We start from the raw sequence: 25,363 nt of genomic DNA, 5'->3' as shown, positions 1-25,363 counted from the left end.
GGTCTTTGATTTTGATTTCTCATGGGTGGTGGAGTGTATGTTGTTTGAGGGTTTTGAACATTTTGGCTTTTGTATGAGAGATTTGGATGGAACTTGGTGTTTTCATTGTAAAAATTTGAATAAGGGGTACCACTTTTGTAAGCTTGGAAAGCATTAACTTGTTCGGTTGTTCCCCTACATTCACTTGAGTCATGACCCAAGGTTCCACAATTCTCACATATCCCGCTTGGGATTGATGAGGATGCCGTCATGGCATTGACATGATGCTTTGATGATTTTGAGTTTTCCTCAAGTCTAGCCATAGCTTGTTCAAACTTCAAGTTGATTGTGTCAATGTGAGCACTAAGTTGAGCACCCAATTGAGTAACGGAGTCCACTTCATACTTTCCTCCTCTAGTAGCCTTGCGAGGCCTACTATATTGTGAATTATGGACCGCCATTTCCTCAATCTTGTTCCATGTTTGATTGTCATCAACTTCGGTGAACATTCCATTTGATCCCATATTGAGAATGTTCCTTGAATCTTCATATAAACCATTCCAAAATTGTTGCACTAAAAACCATTCGCTAAGTCCATGGTGAGGACATGAGCGACAAATACCTTTGAACCGCTCCCAAGCTTCATACAAAGATTCTTCATCCCTTTGCTTAAAACCCGTGATTTGAGCTCTTAGCATGTTAGTCTTTTCCGGTGGGTAGAATTTTTTGTAGAAAGCTAGAGCTAGCTTCTTCCAAGAATCTATTCCAAGGGTGGCCTTATCAAGGCCCTTCAACCATTGCTTTGCGGTGCCGATTAACGAAAAAGGAAATAAGACCCATCTTATTTGGTCTTGAGTCACGCCCGTTTGAGAGATAGCTTCACAATAATCGCAAAAGGTTTCCATATGAGAATGAGGGTCCTCACTAGGCATTCCCACGAATTGGCTCCTCTCAACTAGTTGGATGAAGGCGGACTTGGCAATAAAGTTTCCGGTAAGATGTTGTGGTGTAGGAGTACCATTTGGTAAATCCTCCTCGGTGGGTATAGAGTGTGACGAGAATTTAGGCATTGTAGGTGGATTTTGTGTGGTATTGTTTAATGGGTTTTCTTCTCCTTCTATTGCGAAAGGATTGACAAACTCACTAGTGGGTTGAACAACTTCACCAACACCTCCCAAATTCCTCCTAACAAGTCTCCTATTATTCGTCAAGGTTCTTTCGATTTCACGGTCAAAAGGTAACAAATCTCTTTGTAACCTTCTAGACATGCAAAATATCAAACAACTAGAAAACAATTAGAACGAACCTTGAGGAGTTTTACTTCCCCAAGGTGAAAAAGACACAACTAAAAACAATAAAAGAAATCTTAAATCAATTAAACACCGTCCCCGGCAACGGCGCCATTTTTGATCGAGGCCATTTCGTTTCACAAATTAAGCATATGTGGTCGTTGGTCAATGGTCTATACAAAACACAATTTATACTTCACAAACAACTCTACAATTAGTAAAGAGGCAAGTAAAGGTCGGATCCCAAGGGACGGGTATTGAAATGAGAATTCTATTGTAACTAGTAGTGTCTAAGGGGTGTCACAAATTGGGTTGATGTAGAAGGTTACTAAACTAAAATAGCAATGAAAATAAACTAGCAAGATGAATAAAATAAGGGGTGTAAACAATTGATTAAAGGCACTAGGGTGTCATGGGTTCATAGGGGATTCATGGGATATGATCATACAAACATGTTCTCAAATTATAAGCAAGCAATTATTGTTGTGATGGATTGAGTTGGGTTATATCTTACAATCCTAGGAAAGTTTGGGTCCCGGAGCCGAATCGATTAGATTGTACAACACCTACAAGTCGACTTAATCTTTCCTACTCAACACATGCATGGTCTAACAAGACTCGAGTTGGGTTATGTCTTACAAGTCAAGTTGAAAGGATAGAAGATGATAGTAAATGCAAGGATTCATAGGCTTAGCATTTCATCAAATATAACATGTGCATGTATTAAGATCAAAACAAGCAAGCAAATAAGATATGAAAGCATATTAATTTAAGCATGAATCATTCCCCATGTTGGTTTCCCTAATCACCCATTAAACCCTAGCTACGAGACTACTCACTCATTATCATATTGATCATGCTAGAAAGGTTGTCAATCATACTAACATAATGAAACATGATGAATAAATGAAAGTAATTAGCAATAATTAAAAAGGGATTAAGAAATTATACCTACTAATGATTCCAATAATAAAGCAAGAATAATAGAAGTACTTGAATCCTAGATTGAGAGGTTGTCAATCTCCCAATAATAACCCAAATAATCTTCAATTACCCAAAATAAAGGAAGAACAAGAGAGAGATTAAAGAACTAAAACTTGGATTAAAACTTGATTAATACTTGATTACAATATTGAAGAGGGATTTGATTGATATTAACTACTCTAATTATTGATAAGAAGAACATGCTCCTCTAATTAGACTAATGGGGTATTTATAGTGAAAATTAGGGAGGATGCATTAGGGTTAACTAAGGGCTAAACTAGTAATTACACTTTTTAAGTTGAGCAAGGAGACTCGGTATTCTCCGAGAGAAGGGCTTCTCTTATCGTAGCTTGAAGAATGAAAAACGTCTTTGTCATGAAATCCGTGCGGATGGGAGTCGGGACGGCCGGATCTGGGCTGGAGAATCCGAGCGGATCCTTGGGCAAGACGCTCGGATTGGCGAGGGGGGATCCGAGCGGATTCCTTTGCGGGACGCTCGGATTGGGCTTGGACGGACGGACGGATTGTGTACAATCCGTTCGGATTGTATGGCAGCGTTATTTCTTCTTCTTTTCTTCCCTTTTCTTCATGAATTCCTTGGGGATTTCCTTGGGGACTCAAGGATCCTTTCTCAACAATGCTTTTCTACTATGCTATGTACAAAGGCCTTCTAGTCTTGTCTCTCCTTGATGCTTGGTCATTGAATACGATCAATTTAGCCTTGTTTTGCCATGAAAATGCAAGATTCTTACTCCTTTCCTACCAAGGGATCAAAATCTCAAAGAATATGCAAAACAAAGAACTAAAGATAAGAAATGACCCAAATAGGCACTAAAAAGCATGGAAACAATGGTAATTCGGGGGCTAAATATGCGCCAATTATGGTCACATCACTAAGTTATCGTTGACACGTATATGCGAATATGAAAGTGCCCTTTTTAAAGGATTTAAAAGATTGATTAGATTGATTAAGTGGAGTTGGTCAAATTGGTCGGTCTATGCAACGTGACTTGAACTCAGAAGGATCTGAGATTACGTGGTCGATTGATCAAGCACGTAGGCATCGAAAGCAAAAGCGTGGTCTAGAAGGCAAAGCGAGAAGAGAAGGGCGGACACTTGCATCCCAAATATGGAGGCCGAAGGTGTCTATTTATACTAAACACACGAAGGAGTTTAGGTATGGCACGAATATGGAAAAAAATCACGGAAATATTCTGTAAAGCATGAAAAGAGAGCTGGGGAAGAGGCGCAACAGCCACTGTGACTCTTGGAAGAGGCGCAGCACCTGCTGCGTCATTTCCTCGGAGGTTTCCTCCTTAGCAAAAAAAATTTTCGCATTTTTTTTATGGAATTTCGGTTGTTATACACTTCCTTATTCCGTGAAACACAATTACGGAAGATAATTCCTTAAAGATATTAAATTAAATTAGGAATAACTATCCAGAGAATTCTAGAACTTTCTTGAACATTCCGACTCGGAATTTTAAACGGTTTATAGAAAATGAAACGGTTTTTGACCCGGACACCAAATGAACTCTAATTTCAGTCAAAACGAACGTATCGGTGCGTAGATGACGACCATGAGGTTGACTTGAGTTTTGAGCTATCACTTGTCGATGAACTTATGAACTATCATAAAATCGTTCCGCGTATCAAACATGCGGCCCAATCATCACTGAGTGTTTGGCGGGAGGTGCGGAAATGAGGTATCTACATATAGGTGGCGGGAAAGGGGAAAAAAGAGGGTGTCGGGTTGGTTGTCATTGTTGTTGTTATTTCGGTTGTTGTCACGGTTGCTGTTGCTATTGCTGGGGGCGGTTGTCGGCACGATGGTGGTGCTTGGACCACTGCGGTCAGGCCGGCACAATGGTGGTGGTGGCGGCCATGGTGGGCGTGGTTTATGCGGGTGTATGGTGTGTGTGGTAGTTGTGGGCGGTGTTTGCTGGTGGTGTCGGCGGTAGAGGGGTCATGGGTGGTTGCTGCTGGCCGTGGCATCACGGCTAGTGGTGGTGGTCTATGGTGGCAGCGGTGGTTGTGGTGGTTTGGGTTGAGTCAGGATTTTCACTGTTTAAGACGGGTTTATTTAGTTTAGTTAGTCGTAGACGTATTTATATAATGTATTAGTATATTTATACGTATTGGTATAAATATATTAGTTTATTATACGTATTGGATTAGTATATTTATATGTATTTGTATAGGTATTTATATGATTAGATGAGTATATTTATACGTATTTGTATTATTATCGTATTTTAGGACATGTGTTTTGTGAGACGGTTTTACGAGACGGACCTAGCATGTGTGACGGTTTGCTTATGCGACTTTGCTGTGAGGTAGATTTATCCTACTCAGTTTCATTGTTGCATTTATTTATAAAATGAGTCTTTCATCATTCATTTGCATTGAGTGAGTCGGTAATTGATCTGTTATATGATATATCGTATTTGTCGTGTTGTCTTTTATGTTGAAGGACATGGTGGTTTGTTTGGTTACTTGTTTTGGAGATGTAAGACGGTTGGGAGACCATCTTGCGCTTAAGTCAGCTCTTGGAGCTTCCCACTCCAAGAGGGATGTGCACATTAATGGCTTGAGTTACAAAGGGACTTGTGTGGTTGAGACACGACGTCTGGCAGGGAAACCGGGTGGCTTCCGGACCCGGTACGTCTGGGCGTGTCCCAGTACCTGTTTATGGTTATCGGTATGTATGGGCGTGTCCCGGTATCAGTGTGGTGATCGGTATATCTGGGCGTGTCCTGGTACCAATGTGGTTCTCGGTATCTCTAGGCGTGTCCCGGTACCGTGGTGGTGGTTGTTGATGGTGGTTCATTCAAATCACAGCCATGTTGCATGTTCCCACTTGAGTCGTGTCACACTTTATTTATTTAATGAAACCAACATTTGTGTGTCTGTGCATTGTCACCTATCTCTTTTGGGGTGGCCTGTGTCGATCCATATGATATTCCTTTGGGCATATGGGGAGCAGGTTATGATAAGGTTGTTTGGATAGTACGCGGGAACGGGACGAGCTTGATGATAACAAGAGACGAGTCTAGTAGGTTAGAAGAGTATAGATATCTCAAGTTGCATTTTAGTTATTCATTTTTTTACGATTATGTAGTTCACTAAACATTTATATTAATAAAATGTTCTTTGATTGATGTTTTAAAACACTACCTCGGGAAACCGAGATGGTAACGCTCCAATTATCTTGGCCGGATAATCGGGGTGTTACATTGTGGGACCCGCCACAGGGGGGATGTGCACATTAAGGAATATGGGTTATTGCTTGTTGTGATGAGCGGGGCTTAGGTGGGCAAGGATGCGGTCCCCCACTAGCGGTGAGGATTATCTGTCGCAGCAGTAATCTGGTAAGACTACACACTTATGTGTGTAGTCAATTATGTGATGTAATTGAGAGTTGGAGATTGATTGTGGAACAGTTATTTTTGTCATTGTTGTATTTTGGCTTACTTTAATTATGCAGTGAACTGACCCCGTTGTTGTTTTGTAAACCTGTGGTAATCCATTTGGGGATAGTGAGCATATTGTGACAGGTGATGGTTGTCTTTAGCTACGGGGATGAGATGGGATGTCATCACTTCGAGTCTAGCTTCCGTTGTTACGAGTTTAGCTGTTTTGATTTCAGTTGTATTGAAAGTTTTAAACATTTCTTTTGAGTTGGTTTTGAGACAATGTAATCGTTAACTTTATATACTTTAATAAATGTTTTGGATGGTTACTTCTGATATACTAGCCTCGCGCAGCTGAGATGGTAACAGTGTCTCATGCTAGGGTGGTCCTTGGTAAGGCACCTTGGTATGTGGGGGTGTTACAGAAGAAAAGGAAAGAACGAGGATACGATTAATTAATCACGAGCACGGATTCCAAAGAAATATGACATAACAACTAACCAATTAATGCAAGACTTTTACTACTCTTATACTCAAATCCTCCCGGTATGACGACGATAATAATACGATCCTAGTCTAAACCTGGGCAGACTCTCAGGATGAACGTTTGCCGATTTGACAAGCGTGAAATATTTCGCAGACAAGATTCGATCGACAAAACAGAAGTAGAGTACCCCGAATTCGGCAGAACGGCACAAAAGAGGCGGAAATGAAATGAGTTAAACAAACACTTGGCTGGACACCACAAGGAGGTGTAAAGACAAGTCAAGCAAGAAAGTACAGTATTATGACATTTTCTTCGAAACACGACTGAACTCAAGTAATTATTTAAAATAAATCATCCGAACTTGAGATGTGATAAATAAATGAAAATGAACAAATTATAACTCATATATGAAATATACTACCTCATTTCATGTATTTATAACGTAAAGAAATATTAAATTCCACCTTTACGAGTCATATGAAAAGTATATAAACAAACGATAAATGACGAATTACGTTATATAAAACACGAGGTTAAACGTATATAATTCAAATACGGAACAAGAGTACACACGAACAAGGGCAATCTTTCACGACCAAGAAGTGTCATTCACGGCCTAAAACAGCCAAGGAACGCCACAAGAGCCACCATAAACGACCATGAAGCAAGGCAGCCATGTCGGTGAGGGTAGCACTGTAGCAGCCATGCTGGTTGGGATGGGTGAAACGGGAGAGGAGTGGTGTTGCCAACCAAGTTTGTCCTGGTGGGAGCTAAGGCCATATCGGACGGTATAGGGTAGGCTTCCCGGTGGAACGAGGTTGCGTGCCGGTGGGACGATAAAATTGGCCCAATGAGCTAAATCTTGGACCTCTTCCCTACCTGTGATTGAGGGTATACTGGCAGGATGGCTGGGTAAACAAGAGGAATTGGCGAGATGAATTAAGGGACGAAGGGGATGATTCAATTTTGATATGGGACGAGTTTGGGACGGTCCTAAATGAGTCCGGACTTGTTCTATACTCGTTACACTCTTATAAAATTTTTGTGAGACGGTTTTATAAATGCATTTTTCCACCCATTATAAAATACTCCCTCCGATCCAGACAGATGTAAACATAAACAAAAAGTGGATATATAAGAAAAGGTGGAAAAGTGAGGGGTAAAGTAGGAAATATTGATTGGGGCCACATGGGTTTAGGTGGATTAAATAAGTAGTTGGTGAGTGTGTAACTGTGTAAGTGGGTGGTAAAGTTGTAAATAGGTAGTGGATATAAGGTTAATTTAGTTATTTTTCATGTCAAATATGGTATGTTACCATTGGTGTGGTTCGTCCATTTTAGGTAAGTATTACCATCTGTCTGAATCGGAGGGAGTGTAAAACATTTTCATAATGAAATTTTTCCAATAAATTTGAACATGTAATAAAATGAGAAGGTTCATATAATTTGAGACGGAAATTGCTAAACCAACGACATCTCATCCAACTTCACCCAAATCATTCCAAAACCCAATATTCCGAAACCAATTTCACCAAATAACTTAAGACGAGTAAAATATGGGCACACATGAGACGGAAAAATCTATAGTTTACATTTCTAGACTACCATGTTCACCCAATTGTTCTTATCTCAAACAATTCCAAACTAGTGAATTCATGTCATAATTAAACACAAGAATTAACGATTAATAATATGGATTATCAATAACTTCTACCATGTAAACATTATGCAACCACAAAACAAGAAGTTTCCTCAAACAAATATGGTATACTTCTACACATCCACACATTCAACAACAAACATGAAGAATTATGTAAAGGTTCATGCTTTAACACACATATGAGTAGAATACAACATGTAAACCCATAAAATTGACACCATTTCAAGTAATCTGTCACCGTTACATTTCTAGCTCTTCAATCCTCCAAAGACTCGTCCAAAATGTAGTTATCCCTCTCCGAATTGTCCAAAACTTCCCCTAAACACAAACATAAAAGAACTAAATTTGAGGTTCAAACTCTGTAAGACAAGAATTTAGAAATCTTAAGAAATTTGAGTTGTTTCTTACTTAAAAGATGGAGAACGAAATAAGGATGAAATTGGCGCAGAAATGACTAAAATTGGTGAAAAAATGAGCAAGTTATGGTGAATATAGGTTTAGAGGGGAATTGTGTAATAATGGCGTTTGTTGAGAGGAAATTTGAGAAATTTAAAGTGAAGAAGAAGCAGCTATGAGGGTTTGTGGTGGGTGCAATGAAGAGAAAAGAGTAGGAGAAAAGGTCCATAAGTCAAACAAGGCCCAAAAACACTAATTGAGTCGGATTTCACTTAAAACACAACCCAAAACTAACTACATACTCTAAATGGCCAAGATGGTCATTATTATTACTATTCTACATCAAAAGCTATACTTTTGTAAATATAAATTTTAAAACAATAACTAACTTTAAATAAAAGGTTTACGCGTTTTATAACTGTAACGAAAAGCTTGGTTGTTACTCATCTCCCATCACCACCCTACGCCATCCCCCGATGACCACCTTATGCCAGCCCCAACAACCAAACCCACCCCAGTGCTATCGAACCGTCCATCGAAATATTCGAGTCAACACACTAAAAATGAACAAAATGCTAAATCTCCTTCCCCAATTCACGCATTCCTCAATCGTCGTTCACCCATCCCCCATTCCCCATCGTCTTTCACCCTTGCTGCCATTTATACTTTTATCTCTAACCACTCAATTTCACTTCACCATCGCTGTTAACCCATTGGCGTTCACCCTCCATCCCCAATGACACCATTGCCCTTTACCATCGACGTTCATCCTCCATCGCCGACGACCCAATCGACGCACACGCATCTCTATCCCCAACGACCCAGAAGAAATTCCATGATTTCACGGTACTAAACCATGCAGATCGTGGTTTTTTTAAGGATTTCGTAGCTGTTCTCTCTCAATTGGAATGAGAGGGATAAAGTCCGAAAAAATTGGGAAAAGTGTGTAGTATTTAGTAATTTTTTGTTTTGGATTTAGCAAGTCTCATCTTAAAAATAGCATTAAATTTATTTAAGGGTGTATTTCTAATGCCACCCATTAAAATAGGTTTTTGTGAAATACCACCTTTGAAAAAATTTCTTCTTTTCCGGCAGCTTTAAAAAGAATTAGTTAAACATAACCTGTTACACCCCCTCTTACCCTGCCAATAAGGTAATCGGGAAATGTCAGCATCTCGGTTTCAGAGGTAGTGAGTCGAAACTTCAATTAAATAACATTTTATATAAATAACATGTTTAGTGGTTTACATAAATGAATAATAATTATTCGAATGTGAATATACATAATGCAACTGAACTAAAATCTATGTCATCTACCATGTGATTATGCAACTGAACTCCAAATCCGTAGCGGGCCGATATCCCGATAATTATCATATCTAAACCTGTACTCCAAACCGCTCCCCATATGATCGGAAATATCATATAGTTCATCACAGGCCGCCCCAATTAAAAAAAAGGTGACAATTTACACATAGGCACACACGTCAGTTTATATAATACAAACGCTCACAGGATAACATGTGAATATGAATGCATTGCAATAATGAAGCACACGAGTCACAAGTCTCAATCCGCACCAAATTCTCACCCATGTACATAACCCGGTGACGACATCGCAACACCGCCACCAAACAGCAGGACAGCGGCCCGTAAAACTGGTACTTGGGACACGCCCGTGGTACCGAACCCGGGTGCTAACCGGACCCTTTCTAGATGTCGTGACTGTAACACCCCGGGTCAAACCCTAGGTTAGGAGCAGTCACTCATGATAGCTCGCTAGGTTATGTACCCTACAGATCAACATGGGTCCTTTCCAGCACATTGTTACCTCACCCATGCGCATCCCGGGAACCTTCCCAGAAGGTCACCCATCCAAAGACTACTTCAAGCCAAGCACACTAAACTGTGGAGTTCTTTCGCATGGATAACTAGAAAAAAAGTGCACTTTTGTTGATACAAGTCGTACTTTCAATTCCTCTAAACACTAATCATATAAGCCTATTAACAAATCTCTTTAAGGGGTTACCCCACCCGAATAATGTCTTCGGTTCAGTGGAGTATTACACACCCCCATTTGAAGAAAAATGTAATACCCATCCGTTTAGAGACCCGTTGACCGTCGTTGACTGACCTTAGGCACCTATCTAGACCTTTGGAAACCTTACGAGCGAACCTTATGACGGTATAATCCTTTGAAGTTTTGGTTACTCGATCTAGCAGAGGCTACTCGATCGAGTAGCTTAGTCACTCGATTGAGTAGAGGCCACTCGATCGAGTAAGTTTCTTACTTGATCGAGTAATGGAGTTCAGCGGGGAGTTGTAAATCGTGATATCGTGAAACCAGAATCATTTCTACACCTTTATGCCTAAAACTAGATGCTGACATATCACTCCTCCTTCACCATGGTTTATCTCCTTGAGGCATTTGAGAGTGGTTACACCTTAGGGATGAGATGCTTGGGTCGGGTACCGGTCTTGACACCGGATGGCTTTGTATATGTATGTTGTCATCATCATCATCGTCTCCCTTGATATCCATTATGGTTATGGTAGTAGTAATATATGGTTATGCTGCGTGGAATCGCTATGGTTGCTAAAGGTAGGTTTTTCTACTCAGTATTGTTGGTTGTCTAGAGTGTCTATTGTTGTTGTATAAATGGTTTAATGTCATTGTTGGTGGTGTAGATTGGTTGTTGCTGACCATTGTTGTTATATAAAGTGGTTGGTTGTGGTTGTTTGCTTGTGGCTCGTGAGGTGAGTCCTCGGCTGAGTGGAGTCACTTGCGGGAGTGGCTTCACGCCATTGATTTGCCCTCTGTGGAACCCGCCATAGAGGGGATGTGCATATTAAGGAACATGGGTTATCGCTCGGATTAGATAAGCGGGGCTTAGGTGGGAACGGCTGCGGTCCCCCACTGGAAGGACTGGACCTTCGGGCAGTCAGAGATGTGTGTGTGGTTAGAGGAGGTGGTGTATGTGTATTACTGTGTTCGTTGTGTCTGCTTTTGTACTTGTTACCTCAGTTACTAACCTTGTGTGGTATTGTTTTGTTGTCTTCTTGTGTTGTGTATGTCATGATCTACTATGGTGAGCAGTCAGTCTTAGCAGGTTGATGTATGGATCATAGCTGGCTACTTGGAGGGATGAGTCTACCACGAGTCATGGCAGAGATAATTTTATATATTTGATAGTAGTCACAAGTTGTACTTTTGTTTTGTTTAAATCAATTATAATTTAATATAATTGTTCTTTTATCGGCATTTGATCATTATTGTCCTTGGGCAACCGAGATGGTAACGCCCTTATCTGCTGGGGAAGGCCTTGTTAAGGCTGCTTGGTAGATGGGGGTGTTACAAAGTTCTATCAGAGCGTCGATTTTGGAGCCTGTAACTAATGAGCCAAACAATGTAGTGAGTCTAATACAATGTAGTGAGTCTAATAAAATCATGACCCCAATATGCTTAAACCAGCCACCGAATATGGGGGTATCAATTTGGGTATTGTGGGCATAGATGTGTATGATAAATAAGTTAGAATTAGTTGTGATGGAGTCTATGGTAATGTTTAGTGCGTGCAAATAGTGACAATGAACTATGAAAGTTTGTGAATTGTTGGAAGTGTATGTCCGGATGCATAAAGATGCTGTATATGCTAGGAGTTGCATACGAGTATTGGATAATGTGGTGATGATAATGAGTTGGGAGTATTTATATACGTTTTAGTTAATAAAGGTTGTCAAGTGATATTTGGAATTGCAATGGATTCATTGTTGTGACATGTTTGAAATTTTTAGCAAACTTGAGTAGGATATGATAGTTTATTGCTAGATGGATGCCTGATGTAGTGTAAACATAAGTCGGATAATTGAATTTGCAAATGCATAAGTAAACGTGGAATAAAGTGTTGATTGTATATATATGTATAAATGACTGTCTTAGCGAATTGTCTTGCATGATTTTTGATATAGGATGGAATGATATGTGTAATGTTCGAATGAAATAGTTGTGTTAAATTTGATTTAGTATTAATTTGTCGTGATTGGATGAAATAATCAGTGATGAATTCCAAATATACTTTGGAATCGACACGATTTGTTGTTTTGCAGAAATTGTTAACTAAACTCGTAACTTTTGACCTTGTACCTAACCTTACTCGACCGAGTAGAGTGCCTACACGACCGAGTATACCTTACTCGATCTAGTTATGGAGTTATTAGGCCGAAAAAGTTAGAACTGCCAACGAAAACTCGATCGAGTAGCTCCAACTCGATCGAGTAGAGGCCACTCGATCGGGTAAGTGCCCCAGTACCCGATAGTTTCTTACAGTGCCCCGGCCATAGTTTGTGCTAGCCTAGCTTTGATGGCCACCTCTAGGACCCGACACTTGAGTTGTGGTGCCATTGCCACACGGTTGACTGAACAGTTGACCACCTTTGAGGCCTCCTCGACCCTTATACCCATGGCTCCATCTGTGCCTACCTTGGACCGAGACTACTTCCTCGACCAGAAATGGTTGAGAACTTTGTAGGGTGGTGGGTTGGCTTGGAGAGTATGGTGGATGAGTTGGATGAGGATACCTGACCCTGACCACTTTCCCGTGACGGAGCCCTTGACGGCGGTGGTAGTGGCATCGGATTTCGATGATGGTGAGGAGGTTCCTACTCGACAGTACTACCTCATTGATCCAGATATTTTGGAGGTGATGCAATAGCCGACTAAGGGGGATCAGACAATACCTAAGGACCGGTAACATAGACCGGCGAGGGGTCCGAGACGCGTGAGGGAGAGATTCGCTTAAACCTAACCACAGCAGCTCGTGCCTCCACAGCATCAGTTTCCCAGCTACACTTCGGTCTTTAGTCCTGAGATGAAGGTGAATGAGCTCACGGAAAGGGTATCTGCCACTCTGACGCTCTGGAACCTACACGATATGGCTTATTTGCAGGGCATTGGGACCGTCTCGGCCCAACCGATGTGGTGGAGAGGTGTTGGTGATGACAGTGGAGCCTTTCACTCTTTTGGAGTGGATCCGACAACTTGGGGGGGCCTCAGAATTACCCTTTCGGTTGCTTGGCACTTTGGTGCGTGGGAGCAGACTCAGGGGTTGGAGCCATCGCAGGCATGGAGACAGGAGGAGCTGGCACATCCGGCGGAGGAGGTGGTGATGAGGAGATGGAGGAGCCGGCCTTGGAGTGATGATGTTTCTTTTATTTTATCTTTGTTTTCATGGATTTGTTGTTAGTCGGTACTTGTTGTGGTTGGTACATTTGTTATACTTTGGTTTGTATTTGGCCATAAGTCCGTGCTATGGATGATTTTAGGACTTGTTATGTAGGTGGTTGGTGTCGGAAATAAAATTCCGACGTATATATGTTTCCTTAGCTATGCAACGTTCCTCTTTGGTGTATTTTGACCTGTGGCTACTCGATCAAGTGCCCCTCACTCGATCGAGTAACTGCAGAAGTGATTTAGAAATGCTCTCTGATCTCGACGTACTCGATCGAGTAGCTGATGAACTCGATCGAGTAACGTCAACTCGATCGAGTAGCTTCTCAGCTCGATTGAGTGTCCCTGTATGATGATTATTTCGTTCTAAATTTGTTTTGGGCCTTCATGCTTGTGGATTTTGTTGATAGTATGTTCCTCTGTCTTGGTTGGTGATAACATAGTCGTTTCTCAAGTCTTGTTCATAAGGTTATACATATATATGGTTTATACAATATAAATATGGTTTATACATTTTTGCATGCTAAATTGAATTGCCTCAAGTAACATGTTGAATCGATGTCGGGTATAATGACTGGATGACGGAATGTGTAATTATCTTGTCCACTTCTCATATGGTTTTTGTATTCAAGGTTCATATTTCTGTCATAGCAAGGAAGTGCCATGATCGTTGTGAGTCTCAGTGTGTAATATAATTTGATGGTAATGTCAATGTGGAATAAAAGTTAACACCTCATGTAATAGTTATAGTTCATCATGAAGGTGAACTTCGGGGATGAAGTTCCTTTTAAGACGGGAAGAGTAATGTCGCATGGGAAAATGACAAAATTATGACAATATCATAGTAGTTGAGTAGTTGTTTGGGTAATTATTAGTATTGTATAGTTGTTGGCAATTGTTAATTAAATTTATCATGTTGTTGTATTTCGTTTCCAAGTGATTGGTCACAAAGTTGTTAAATAATTGAGTTATTGATGCATGGTTGAGTAATAAAAATGATTTAAAGGAATTAATTTAAGAGTGTATGGTATTTTGGTTTGTTGTGTAATTGCTTTTGGGTGATTGATAACTAATGATAGTTGAAAAGTAATTGATGGGAGAATAAACAGATAGTCGGGTTGGTTTATACTTGAGTAATGACATGAGATAAGTGGAAGTGATAGTTGAGTTAGATGTTCTTATGTATAATGTATGTTTGACGATTTGAAAGAAAGTCGTGTTGAGTGATGGGTGATAAGGTAGATGATGATGATGGTTGATGAACATTCATATCGGGGCGGTATTCATGAACGGTTGTACTCGTCCTTGTGAGAATGGATAGTTGTAGGTTGTCGTAGTTTCTTTTGCCTGGTGTCGTGGGGGACGTTGAGTGAACTTCGGGGACGAAGTTCTTTTTAAGAGGGGAAGACTGTAATACCGATCCGTTTAGAGACTCGTTGACCGTCGTTGACTAATCTTAGGCACCTATCTAGACCTTTGGAAACCTTACGAGCGAACCTTGTGACGTTATAATCCTTTGAAGTTTTGGTTACTCGATCTAACGGTGGCTACGCGATCGAGTAGCTTAGTCACTCGATCGAGTAGAGGCCACTCGATCGAGTAAGTTCCTTACTCGATCGAGTAACGGGAGTTCAGCGGGGAATTATAAATCGTGATATCGTGAAACCCAAATCATTTCTCCACCTTTCTTCCTAAACCAAGATTCCGACATATCACTCCTCCATCACCATGGTTCATCTCCTTGAGGCCTTTGAGAGTGGTTACACCTTAGGAATGGGATGCTTGAGTCGGGTAGCGGTCTTGACGCCGGATTGCTTTGTATAGGTATGTTGTAATCATCATCATCGTCTCCCTTGATTTCAGTTATGGTTATGGTAGTAGTAATAGATGGTTATACTGGTTGTTATAGGTGGTTATGGTAGTTGCTTGTTATCTTATGGTCGTGCGCGGAATCGTTGCGGTTGCTAAAGGGAGGTTTTCCTACTCATTACTGTTGGTTGTCTAGAGTGTTAATATTGTTATATAATTGGTTTAATATAATTGTTGGTGGTGTATATTGGTTGTCCTCGGCTGAGTGGAGTCACTTGCCGGAGTGGCTTCACGCCCTTGATTTGCCCTATGTGGAACCCGCCACGGAGGGGATATGCACATTAAGGAACATGGGTTATCGCTCGGTTAGATGAGTGGGTCTTAGGTGGGAACGGTTGCGGTCCCCCACTGATAGGACTGGACCTTCGGGCAGTCAGAGATGCGTGGTTGGTTAGAGGAGGTGGTGTATGTGTATTACTGTATTCGTTGTGTTTGCTTTTGTACGTGTTACCCCAGTTACTGACCTTGTGTGGTATTGTTGTTTTGTCTTCTTGTGTTGCGTCTGTCGTGATCCACTGTGGTGAGCAGTCAGTCTTAGCAGGTTGAAGTGTGGATCGTAGCTGGGTGCTTGGAGGGACGAGTCTACCATGAGTAATGGCAGAGATAGTTTTACATAGTGGATAGTAGTCATAAGTTGTACCTTTGTTTTGTTTAAATCACTTGTAATTTAATATAACTGTTCTTTTATCGACATTTGATTACTACTATCCTCGGACAACCGAGATGGTAACGCCCATCTGCTGGGGAAGGCCTTGTTAAGGCTCCTTGGTAGATGGGGGTATTACAAACACAACGTCCTCATTGCGCCTGGCAGCATCTGACCGCAACCAATTATCCAAACCCAGAATCCACCTTCGCTGGGTGGGTGACTTGGGTACTCCTAACCACAAGCAGACCACACAGTCGCAGGGTTGCTCTGGTAGCACTTGTAACACCCCGACCCAAACCCTTGGTCATAAATAATCACTCATGATAGCTCCAAAGCTGTGTACATGGCCAATAGATCAACACGGGTCCTTTCCAGCACATTTTGTCCTCACTCATACGCATCCCGGGAACCTTCTGAGAAGGTCACCCATCCTAATACTACTCTCAGCCAAGCACGCTTAAATGTGGAGTTCTTTTGCATGTATAACCAGAAAACAAAATGCACTTTGTTGATATGAGCAGTACTTTCAATTCCTTTAAGCACTAGTCATTTAAGTCTATCAATGAACCTCTTCAAGGGGTTACCCCACCCGAATAACATCTTCGATTCAGTGGAGTATTACAGTGACACCGCACGAGTCCCTCTATACTCAATCCATAAACGTGCACGTCTCTCTTGGAGTGCGAAACTCCAAGAGGCAACCCAAGTGTAAGACGGTATCCCAAACCGCCTTACGTCTTCTCAGCAACCGTATATCACCACCACTACTCCACCAAAATCCTCCAAAATCTACAACAATCTTGTGTACACAATATGCACACAATATGTCAAGCATAATGCTCCTCGTGTATAAAATTACCAAACATGCCTCTTTCTTATATGTAATGAATGTCAAGTATACCATGTACTCATGTCTCATGTATATCAATAGCCACAACAATACCTCAAGGTGCAATCCCCAATTAACATGTTATTATGCAAATCCAATGATAATATGAGACCAACACTAATGCCCCATTACCATGTCATAAGGAAATTCCAACAATAACATGAAACTAACAACAATTATCCATTCATCATGTTATAATGCAATTATAACCATTACAATGAATTTAATAACAATGCACACATATGTAAGCATTCATATTACCAAAATCGAGTAGGGAAAACCCTACCTTTTAGCAAACTTTGTAAGCAATCCGAGACAACCAAGAATCTGTCTCACAAAACCGTCCCATCTTACATAAACCACATAATTAGTATTAGAAAACACCATATACTCTTTTATTATATAAAACCCCTTATTATTACTCTTTAGTTACCCATATTACTAATTAAAATTACGGAAAATTCACGAGGTACCCTCGAACTTTGCCATTTTGCACATAGGACCCAACTTTTTAAGTTTGTGTACATTATACCCTCCATGTTTGATTTTCATGCACAACATATCATTTTTGTTGCTTTAAAAAAAACCTCAACTGCGCATAACTCTTAGATCGAAATTCAGAATCGGCCATTTTTTTTTCCTTAAATGATTTTCTTGTCATAATCTACGATTTGAAAAAAAAAAATACCGGCTGACATTTTATAGGATTTTTTTTAACGAAAATCTCAAATCAAACATATCTTCGATCTTAAATTTCCGAATGACAATTTTTGTTTTATCAATTTATAAATCTCGAAGAGTTAATCAATTTGAAAAAAAAAAATACTCAATTCCGATTTCTGGTCTATAATTTATGCTCAATTGAAAATTTTAATAAACGATAAAAATGGCAAGTTGTGCTTGAAAATCAAATTTCAAGGATATCATGCGCACAAACATAAAAAATTGAATACCACATGAAAAATGGCAAAGTGTAAGGGTACCACGTGAATTTTACATTAAAATTATTAATTAATATATAGTATATAAAACCCCCAAGTGTTAGGGTTTGATAAAAGAAAAAGGGAAAAGGTGAGACTTGACTTACAAAGAGTAGATCGTGAAAATGGTAGAAGAAAGGGTGCATCATCTTCAAACTCAAACTTAAATTCCATGAGAGGGTGTTTGGGAGCGTTCTAGAGAGAAAGGAGGGGATTTGGAGGCTTAAAAGAAAGAGGGGGTAAATGATTTAGGGTTTTTGCGGATTTTAGATTATGACATAGTTTATATCGCCATTGACACGCTGCACTCAATGGAATCTACACTAGGTCGATTATTGCCCATACTCGGCCCAGTGCCACTTACTCGGTCCACTACACACCCACTCGGTCTAGCAGATTCACACTCAATCTAGTATAGGTCACACTCGATTTAGTGTGTCCCTCCTTACTCATGATTACGACTATCCTCAAGCCCCAGGATCCCCTGCCTATTCCTCAAATAATCTTATAGACGTCTAAAAAAATCCGGGTATTACAGAACCAAATGGCCGGAATCTTGTTTTTCAATTCCCTCCATAATTTCTCTCCAATTTCACCTTGTATTCGATAACTCCATAATTTGTTCTACTTTTTATTAAAAAAAAAAAAAAAAGCCTTACGGAATGAATATTTGAAACCATATTCAATTCCTCTTATCACATATTGTTCCTCCTACACTACTAATCAAAACTCAATTGTGGCAGTCTAGTTTTGAGAATCGAGGGTCGATATTTCCATCAAGCATTCCCTCCTTACATCAAACATATCGGAGTCAAAACTTCACAAAACACAAACCGCCAACAACAAAAAAACGGAAAATCACTCAACTATGCAATAACAAAACGAGAGGTTATTAACTTACCACGAAATAACCATTTTTGCAAACAAATAACTTGAACTTTTGATTGGGAACCAAATAGTACCTTCAAATAGCCATATTTGGGTGAAAAATTTGATAAATTAGTAGGATCTGGACTCATTAGGATCCATCCCATATCCATTTAATAATACTAGTTGTTGCACCGCGCCCTATCGGACGCGGTTCCCCAATTTGGGAGAATGCTAAGCGGAAGTTAGTCGGTAGTGTATCAATAGAAAGGTGCTTGGTCCATTATATATTTGTAGATGGTAGAACGAGCATTGTATTTATTACAAAACTGGCGTAAATGTTTGAAAACGCCATGTATAATTCAAAATAATGATGCACAAGTGAACGACTAATATTAATAAAATGAAGGTAGAATTACACCGCCACATGCTTTTTTATAGTAAACAGTTTTTTTTTTTTTTTTTTTTTTTTTTGCAAACAGACTTCAAGGCCGAGATTACAACACGAAACGACTACACAAACTGAGAACAAATACATAACACACTAAGTAAGCATTGGTCTCATGCCACAAAGACACACCTTAGAGAAAGTTCACAAATAAACCGTGCGGAAGGCATCATTGATGTTAGCCGAAACGTATTCAACATCTGCAGAACCTGAATTTGGGCTTGAACCTCCTGATGGCTGTCTACATTTAAGGGAATTTGAAAAATAAACAAACAACGCAGAAGAAAAATGCACAATTGGAAGAGAATAGTTGATAAACACATGAGGGAAAGTCGAAAAATATGCAGTAGAACAACAACGGTAAAAAACATATAGTATTAATGTCGTGATTCTTCAAGAAGATCCTTATACAGTATATATCTACCTCAAGTTTGTAACATGAGTTATTCTTCCCAACCTCAATTAAACAAAACCCGTATTATGCGATCTTACCTCAAACCGTTGCACGAAAAAATTAATAGTTTGTCTCAAATTAGAAAGATTTTAAACAATCAGAGGGCAAGTTATAAGGACAAAAGTAATAGTATCCAAAAATTGCTGACTATTTTCCATAATGCCGAGAGAGAAAACTTTTTTAATCAAATAAGGGAACACGAATAAAAAATGAAGATGCGTCAAATCTTACTCAATTCAGTAGGACATATCTCAACAAATGAGTTCCCATCAATACTATAAGCTTCTCTCGCAACAAACCTGGCTGGAGATGAAAGGCATCAACATTCTAGCATTTCACGTTTACAAGGCGAATAATGGAAGAAGATGAGTCATGCAAGACTACTCTAGGTGTATGATTGTAAATTATCTTAGCATTACTCTATTTAGTAACTCTCATGGTGTAGTGGTGTAGGAATAAGTGTATTTAATGGATGATTTTACAATATTTAGCACAAAAAAAAAAATTACAAGCGACTTGAATAACTCAATTAAATCTTACCAATCTCATGTGATGATTAGCTAAAACTACGAATATTTAGTATATAAAATTTACCAATCCCATTCTTGGTTTCGTTGAATACATTTTCTGGAGAGATGTGTAAAGACTTCGTCTCTAAATTTAGGATGGTGTTTTAACCCATATACCACCTACAATTATCGATACAGACACAAAGTAACAAGAAACTTATTATTGCAATAGAATTAAGCCTAAGTGATTTGGGTTCATCTCGCAATATATTAAAGAATGATCACAGTCGATACCTGCAACTACTCACATCAACATTTCATAAAATAAACAACTTATAGATTAGACATTTAACCAACAAACGACCGCAGCTTTTCAAGTTCTGGTCTCTCCGCTGAAAAGCTGGAGTGACACTAAGAATGTGCACAAAGAAAGTGTAACACCATAGTCAGGCCCAAAAGAAGCTCTTACTCATGATTTCAAGCAATGAATTCACACGAACCAGACCACTCGAACTAACACATACAGGACAGAAATTTATGTATAAAGTGAGTCAATATGCAACACAAGGAAGAGCCCCAATTCATATTAAAGCCCGACTTACTGCCAAAGTATTATTCAAATGTGAATGTGAGAGGTATAATGAAATGCTCAGTAGGTGCTTCCAAGGCATATCTTATTATGTTAAGATTAAACTCTGATGTTCCTCTAGTATACGACTCTTGTAATAGCACCACCTCTTAAATCAAAATGATATTGCACTAAAAAGGTAATCTTTGCCAATTAGTTAGGCGATAAAGAAGTATTATAAATAATAACAAAGCCTTAGTTAGAAAATTATTCGTCGGCTACAAACCAATAACGTAAATTGCCGCTTGCAAATGGCAACGTGAGATACACAAACAAATCAAGAGAAATGGAAAGAATATTAAAAAAGTAATACCATATATCTGCCACTTTCTCTTTCTCCCACTGCATCTCTGAACTCCTCTTCAATGCCATGACAAGTGTATCTCCAGAAAACATGACAACCCCATGTTGCCGCCTCTCACTCCTACCCTGTCCCTCAACTAATTATTTCTCATTACTCCTTTCTCAAACATTATGCAAACACTAAAAGAATATGCAAAGAGATTATCAAGATCATAGCGACAATGTAGGTAGCAGCTACTGTCACAAAACAAACAAACAGGTATGAACTTAATGATTAACTCACTAAATTCTATCTTACAAAAAATTAGCACATTCATTGTAAGAGTTCCAAAATAAACTATTTGTTTTCTCTCTGTGTTCCACGGTTCCACCTATCAATATTTTCTGAGGATCTCTTACTGATTTTCTTCCTGTCACAAAATTATCATTAAATTATGTCTCCCTCATGAGTTGTCTCATAATCCGATGTATGCAATTCACTCATCAAATCAACAACAATGGTGATCAACAATGGCGATATAAACAAAACAGCAAACGAATGAAAGACAATATTAGTGCCTCAAGGGCTACTGCCTAAAGCGAGGTAAGGACGGGTTTGATGTACGCAACCATACCCATGTGTTAACAACACAAAGAGATTGTTTCCAAATGACCCATCATAAAAAATTATATCGAGAGTTGCATTGGATGACTGCAATTCACAACAAAAAGAACAACAGCTAGCATAGTCAGCATTTTGCTCTTTTCCGCAATAATCGAGCCTTTGAAAATTGGATATCATTTGTACCATAGGAGATGGAAAATGAAAGACAACATCAGCTGTAAGTAAATAAATTAAAAAATGAGATGAAAAAGCAGCTTAAGAGAAGTGACTTCTAGAAACAAAATAGTAATCCGTAATAGACAACAACATGTCTCTTGTCTTGTATCATAATATAAGGAGAAATGTCGCGGGAATTGAGCTCATAATTAGGAAATACGAGAATGACATCTATAGATATAGGAACCAAAGACAACCTCTTTCCTAAAAGTTGTAAATCTCAATATTGAGTAGACATTAGCATAACTAACTGACTTGTAATTGGTTTTTTTTCAATTGTTGAATCAAAAATCAAAACTTCAGCAATCATGACAAGTGACAACTTTAAATATTTCATCATAAGACATCCAAACTTACGAAACCCGTGTATCAAATAAAATGTAGTATAAGAAAGCATTGGAAAATTAAACGACATTCTCTTTCATTCAAATATTCTTTCTATACCCTAATACAATTAAAAAGCTACGAAAAAAGTTATGCTAATACATGGGGCATTGAGTAATGATAATGCTAAAACATCAGTTATCATATTTTGCCCTTACCCTACTTATTTATTAATAGTAAATGCAACCAGTTAAAAGGCTAAAAACGCAACCAAATATAAGTTTGCGTCAAAGTTTCATAAACAATAAGATATATTAGTTTCATATTAACTTATGGTCAAAGTATTCCATGCAGGCTGACGTTTAATTGGGTGCTTCTAACATGAGTAGTGTTTCATAGACAATGCACAGGAATTAATCCAATATACTTTATAGGCAAAAGCTAAACAACACAAACAAATGAACGGATCCCTACCCTACACTCCACATCTGGTGTATACCAATTTGGAGTACAGACTAAGTACACTTTAACTGAAAGCAAATAAAGCAGCATAAACTGAACACCATATAAAACTACTACTAACCTTCTTATAAAAGACTCTGGCGAACATGATATGAATAAGTGCTCGATAGACTCTGGCGAAGCATGACATAGATGACAAGCGGGCTCAATATTCAAGCCCCGTGATATCAAATTAACTTTGGTTGGCAAGATATTAAGCGCAATTCACCAAAGCAAAAGTGACAACTTAGATGACAGCTTCTTTTCCCATACAATATGCCATGGGAAACGGTGCGCGATAGAGTCAGTACAAGAAGCAGCCAAAGATTGGGACCAGACGAAAAAGTATCTGGACTTAACAGAATAAACACCATCTTCAGTAAACATCCAGTAAATGAAGCCATCAATATCAGGTGCTGGAGGTTCTATAGCAATAATTGCTTTTGCAGTGTTGGTAGTAAAATAACGGAAGACCATTGTCGGATTCCAGTCACCAGAATCGAAAGTAAAGGATGATAATCGTGGTTACGGGTCCGGAACAGGAGAAACAAGAGTGGGTATATCGCAATTCACCCAACGACGTGACCAAATATTAACCAACTTACCACTACCATGCTTCCAGCAGATTGCGTCTTTAGTTAAACTCACTGCCTGACATATCCCCGACCATGAGTAAGATGCATTTGAATCCAAAGACCTGGAAGCCGGAATAGGTAGATCCTTCTGATATTTTGAAATCCAAAACCTTACAAGTAAAGTATTTGGCCGAGAAGTAATTCTCCAATAATTCTTGAGGAGTAAGGATTGACCTAACGAGAAAGTATTCTTAATTCCAAGACAGCCATATTCCTTCGGAGCTTGTAAAATATCGTGCTTAAGCCAGTGTATCGTATTTTTATTCCAATCATTCTGCCACCAGAACGCCGCAATCAGAGCATCAATTTTGCGGCAGACACCATGTGGGATAGGAACACATGACAGAATATGATGCAATGAAGCTAGAAGGATAGCTGAGATAATAAGTAGTTTACTTGGTTGGCTTAGATGAAGTGCAGTCCATGACGCAATTCGAGTAGTAAGCTTATCAATTAAAGGAAAGAATAGTTATGACTTTTTCCAAGGAATATCAATCGGAACACCCAAATAGGCATCAAAGGAAGAAATCGTGGGCATCCTCAGGATAGAAGTCAAATGCATCCGGAAATCAGACGGTGTATTCGGACTGAATTTAATGTATGACTTATTAAGGTTTATCATTTGGCCCGACACAAGTTCGAAATCCTTGAGTAAATCCCTCAGATTTTCAAAGGAGTTGTGTGTGGCTTTGCAGCAAAGTAGGGCATCATCAGCATAAAACAAATGCGAAAGTGTAGGTGCGTATCTCGAAATCTTGATTCCATTAAAACTTTTCATCCTTTCAGCCTTGGCAAGTTGACGGGATAGAACCTCCATGCAGAGAATAAACAGATAAGGGGAGATGGGATCCCCTTGACGAAGGCCAGATGAGGGTTGGATAGCTGCAGAAGGTGTGCCATTTACGAGAATCCTATAAGAAACAGTTGAAATGCATTCCCAGACGATATTACGCCAGTGAATATGAAAACCCATATGTCGCATTACTGCCATAAGGAAATGCCAAGATACTCGATCAAAAGCCGTACTCGTGTCTAATTTCAGCACTGTATAGCAATTTGTACCTCTTTTTGTCTTGTTGATGTAATGCATAACTTCATGTGCAACAAAGCAACCATCAGACATTAGTCGACCCGGGACAAATGCTTGTTGAGAATCCGAGATAATTGAAGGAGTCACCAATTTGAGTCTGTTTGCAAGGCACTTGGAGGCAATACGGTAAATAACATTGCATAAGCTAAAAGGACGATAATGAAAAACCAACTCCGGATGATCAATCTTCGGAATAAGGACAATGTGCGTACAATTCCACTATTTTAGCTAACGCCGGAATTAAGAAATTATAACACTGCAGCTGACACAAGATGACCAATCTGGGGCCAAAAATATTGGTAGGAACGGGGCGTAATTCCATCTGGGCCTGTTGATTTTGAGCAATCTATGTTTCGCAGTGCACGTAGTACATCATTCTCAGTGAAAGGTGCGGATAAAATGGAACAGTCAGCAGGCGAAAGAGAAGGTAAATCCAAATTAGAGAGGAAAGAGTTAGTGGATTCAAAGGACCAGGAAGCAGTAGAAGACCTTGTTGATGCACCAATAGGCCACGGAAATAAGAAAGAATTTCATTTTCAATATCTGCGGGTTCCCGGAGCTAGATTCCAGCAGGAGTGCGAATGGCAACTAAGCGTTGTTTGACCGATCGATGTCTAACTCTATTAAATAGGAAACGAGTTGGCAATCCATCCAAGACCTCCTTACGAAGCTTAACACGCTGAAGCCAATATCCATGTTGTTTGGAGATAAGTTGGAGGCGATTAGAACGCAGCAAATGGTAATTAGCAGCTGAAGTAAGATCAGAAATATCCGCAGCTGAAATCTCAAGTTCCTTCTCAATGGACGACCAATTAATTCCATAGCAAAAAAGGTGTTGAATAACCCAATTCAGGATGGCAAATCGCACGGAAGCTAACTTTCGTGAGAGAACATACGGTATAGATCCCAGTACTGGGGTTTGGAATGCTAAATTTACAAGGTTGACAACTTCAGGCAAATGCA

General features: G+C 39.4%; 1 long non-coding RNA gene and 1 other non-coding gene across 2 annotated transcripts; one reads left to right on the top strand and one right to left on the bottom strand.

Annotated features, from left to right (window-relative positions):
- Nucleotides 1–570: 570 nt before the first annotated feature.
- LOC141610043 (small nucleolar RNA R71) lies at nucleotides 571–677 on the top strand. The gene has a single exon (XR_012527937.1). It is a non-coding gene; the product is annotated as a small nucleolar RNA R71 (small nucleolar RNA).
- An 18,470-nt stretch (nucleotides 678–19,147) lies between these two features.
- Nucleotides 19,148–21,231, bottom strand: LOC141609006 (uncharacterized). Its single transcript, XR_012527127.1, has 3 exons — nucleotides 21,041–21,231; nucleotides 19,822–19,893; nucleotides 19,148–19,377 (listed from the first exon to the last, which is right to left on the bottom strand). It is a non-coding gene; the product is annotated as an uncharacterized LOC141609006 (long non-coding RNA).
- Nucleotides 21,232–25,363: the final 4,132 nt, after the last annotated feature.

This window comes from Silene latifolia, chromosome 10, assembly GCF_048544455.1.
Source record: "Silene latifolia isolate original U9 population chromosome 10, ASM4854445v1, whole genome shotgun sequence".
Lineage (NCBI taxonomy): Eukaryota > Viridiplantae > Streptophyta > Magnoliopsida > Caryophyllales > Caryophyllaceae > Silene > Silene latifolia.
This window is presented reverse-complemented; position numbering and strand designations above follow the sequence as displayed.